This window comes from Bison bison, unplaced genomic scaffold, assembly GCF_000754665.1.
Source record: "Bison bison bison isolate TAMUID 2011002044 unplaced genomic scaffold, Bison_UMD1.0 scf7180017864263, whole genome shotgun sequence".
Classification (NCBI taxonomy): Eukaryota; Metazoa; Chordata; class Mammalia; order Artiodactyla; family Bovidae; genus Bison; species Bison bison.
In genome coordinates, this window is record NW_011494835.1 from 7,269,990 (window position 1) to 7,273,853 (window position 3,864).

At 40.4% G+C, this 3,864-nt stretch overlaps 1 protein-coding gene across 1 annotated transcript in view; it reads right to left on the bottom strand.

The window, feature by feature from the left end:
• LOC104994658 (chromosome unknown open reading frame, human C4orf17) overlaps positions 1-1,960 on the bottom strand; it is a 26,643-nt gene extending 24,683 nt beyond the window's left edge. The window contains exon 1 of the mRNA XM_010848310.1: positions 1,691-1,960. The gene's annotated coding sequence lies outside the window, so the exon portion shown is untranslated. The remainder of the gene's footprint in view (positions 1-1,690) is intronic.
• Between the last annotated feature and the right edge of the window lie 1,904 nt (positions 1,961-3,864).

Consider the following 3,864-nt stretch of genomic DNA (forward strand, 5'->3'; position numbering starts at 1 on the left):
ACTCTGATACTTTGGCCACTTCATGTGAAGAGTTGACTCATTGGAAAAGACCCTGATGCTGGGAAGGATTGGGGGCAGGAGGAGAAGGGGATGACAGAGGATGAGATGGCTGGTTGGCATCACTGACTCGATGGATATGAGTTTGGGTGAACTCCGGAAGTTGGTGTTGGACAGGGAGGCCTGGCATGCTGTAGTTCATGGGGTCATTGTAAGTCGGACACAACTGAGTGACTGAACTGAACTTACTAGCGTGTGAGATGAGTGCAATTGTGCGGTAGTTTGAGCATTCTTTGGCATTGCCTTTCTTTGGGATTGGAATGAAAACTGACCTTTTCCAGTCTTGTGGCAACTGCTGAGTTTTCCAAATTTGCTGGCATATTGAGTGCAGAACTTTCACAGCATCATCATTTAGGATTTGAAACAGCTCAACTGGACTTCCTTAACCTCAACTGGAATTCCATCACCACTTGCCTGACTGCCTTATTATAAAACCTAGGCTGAAATATCTTAAGAGGATACATCCAAAAGATTTGCTGAGTCAAAGTAGCCAAGTTCTGTTTATAATTCTATTTTAATTGTGAGTCTAAAACTGTGCTTTCATCCTGAAGAACAGAAGAAAAACCTGTATAAAGGTAACTCTGTGGGAAAATCTAATTAAAATTACCATTCACCACTCGGAATCATGTAAGGACTGGGAAAAATATTTCCTCTTCTAAAGCCTCTAAAATCTACCTATATATTAGTAAATTATTAAATTTTATCTAGACCACATGACACAAAATCCTCAGAATAGGTAGTTTTAAAAACATTATTAATCAATCTAGTCCTGGCCATTAACTTGGAAAATACCATGCAGATGTGTATTAAATACAGATTTAATTTAGTCCAAAATAGCACATATGCAAAATGTATGCTTACAAAAGAAGACAACGATAGCTGATCAATGAGCAGCCAAGTTACTCTGAATTCCTTCAGATGTGAAGACTGTTATTTAGGTGATGAATGCAGAACCATTTTACATTTGCAGAGCCCCTAGCCACCCAGATCTTCCCATCACTTCCTCCCTCACCTTGTTCATGGCTTTGTCTGGTAAGACTTTCTCCAAAAGGCTTCCTGTGTATGTGTGTGTGCTCAGTCATGTCCAACTCTTTGCAACCCCATGGACTGTAGCCCATCAGGCTCCTTTGTCCATGGAATTTTCCAGGCAAGAATATTGGAGTGGGTTGCCATTTCCTTCTCCGAGGGCTTCCTACCCCTCTCCAAAGTCATTTCTACCATTATCCCATTCTCTTTCCCTCAACCCTCTTTAAATTGTCTTCATAACTCATAATGTATGTCACTCTGACTTTTTTTTTTACATTTCTGTGTTTATTTTTTGCTTCTCTCAGTAGGATGTATCAAGCAGGCAGTGATCTAGTCCAATTTTCCACCTGTCACATTGTTTATGCTCAATAAATATTAAGTAAAGCTTTTCAAAGAATGAATGTTCTTATCCCACAAATTCAGCATTTTTTTATTTGTTGATCTCTCAAAAATAGGTGGTTTACTTTAAAAGGCAATGCCCATTTCCTCAAAACAGATTTAATTGGCTTTTATGTAGTCTTGAAAAGGTCAGCTCAACTGTGGTCCATCAACTAAATCAAACCTAAAACTTAAAAAAATTATTTTAATGATGAATTTAAAATTATACCTGAGGTCAATTTTAAAGGAAGGTGGTCTGGCTGACAGGAACTCAAGGCTTGTGATACCCTTCAAGCCTTGTAATGGGTCTATCTTCAGTTGTCATTGATTTCCTGAAATCTTTGTACTTGAGCTGGGAATCCTTAATTGGCAGAGACAGACTAATGTCCAAGGCTTCCAAATGAATGTAACTGTCTCCCTCCAGTTTCTCCCACTCTTGCTCCAAGGGCTGAGCCCTATGTGGCTCCCTGGTTGTTAAGATACTCTATATAGCTTAGCAACCTGGTAACATTCCTTGGGGAAATCTGAGTTCCAGAACCTCTCCACTTGTCATTCTTCTTAGAGTTCTACCTACCCACAGCTTGACAGAGCCACTTGGCAGCAATGACTTTTCTCATCTCTGAATGTAAAATAGAGCTGAATCAAATGCAAGAGAAAGAACAACAGAGGGTGGGGGAAGAATTTCGATAATTCTCTGCAGAATTTTGCTTAAAGAACACATACCATGCAGATGTAATCAAACTTAGCTCATCAAAAACGACGTAGGGAGAAAGTGTGAATGACTTTAAAGAAGCCCAGTCATCCTGCTCGAATAATCAGGATGACCATGCTGATGACTGTTCAACAGCCTTGAAAAAGAATTGAAATGTTAATTAAAAATCATAAACATATATTAAGTAATACAATTAAAGTCATAAAGTTCTCTATGAAAATTAAAGATGAAATTACTATGCACACACATAAGTGTACAAACATATATGTTGCTGTCAACTGTCAGGATTATATATACTGGTGCTTCCCAATATTTTTCTTTTCAGACCACACATGACTTTTGATAGCTGAATTACTGTCTCTGAAAGCAATGTAGCTAATTCCTGAAGGGCAAACACTTAATTTACAACAATACAAGGATAGAATTTAATACAATCTTGTTTTCCTGACTGGCCCCAAGAATTAAAGGAACCCATTCAGGATTTACATATTATTTATGGGGGGTTTAAAGGATTTTCCAAAATAATTTTTGCATTTTGAGATTTTCTTTCTATACTTTCTACCAGTTAGGAATTGGCTTTATGCAGCTAGTAGCAGAGATTATTTCTCCCTCATGTGAAAGAGTTCCGTGGTTGATAACAGCACTTTCATAGTGTCATTATGGACCTAGGCTTGTTCCACATTTAGGTCCATCTTGCTTAAGGTGCAGCTTCTCTTCTGGAGTTTAACTCTTATTCCAGATAGTGCCTGAAGTTCTAATCATCCAAATGGCTACTCTGTTGCCAGGAATCACATCAATAATCCAGGAAGAAAACAAGAAGAAAGGCAGGGGCGGGTAAGGACAGACAGGGGCACAAGCTAGCCATGTGCCCCTCCTGGTAAGAGCCTTTCCGTGATTCCCAGGCAGTAATCTGGATGCGCTGATCACTTGTAGCTGGAGCAGGAGGAAGGGGGGAAGGAAGGCGGAGGTGGGGGGACACAGAAAATGTAGTTTCCTCACAGGGTACATTCCCACCCCTTTCTAAAACAGAGGCTTAGAAAACATAATCTAGGTTTATAAGCAGTAATCTCTACCACAGAGCCCGGCATACCTAAACCATGTGTGAGAGGTGTCTATATTCTTGTGGTTTACACCTTTCCTTAGAGAGAGACAAGCATCATCCATTAGAAGGAGATATACTTCTGGCATGTAACCATAATTCTGTTGTATCCCCTTTATGAGGACCTGTCTTCTCTCATTACCAGAAAAAAATGATACAACTCATTGGGTTGGGCACAGTTTGCAGTAATTCTGTCAGAACCGTGGACTGAGATGGCTCTGGGGCACTGTTCAGGGCAGCCTGTGTGTCCTTGTTACCTTGGTAACAGACTATCAGTCCAAGACGCTGTTATTTTCAGCAAAGGTAGAAAACAGATGGAGAGATTTCTTGGGATATATGCATGAATCTATGAATGGTGATTAGTAATCTCTAAAACACAGGTAATCAGCAGCAGGAAGCTCCACAGGTTGTTCACGGTCCACGGATACTTTTGAGTATTGCTGTGGACTGAACTGTGTCCCCCAGATGCCTGTGCTGAAGCACTCACCCCCAGCATGACTGTGTGTGGAGACAGGACCTAGAAGGAGGTAAAGTTACATGAGGTCATAAGGGTGGGTCCTAAACAGCTAGGACTGGCATCCTTAGAAGAGAA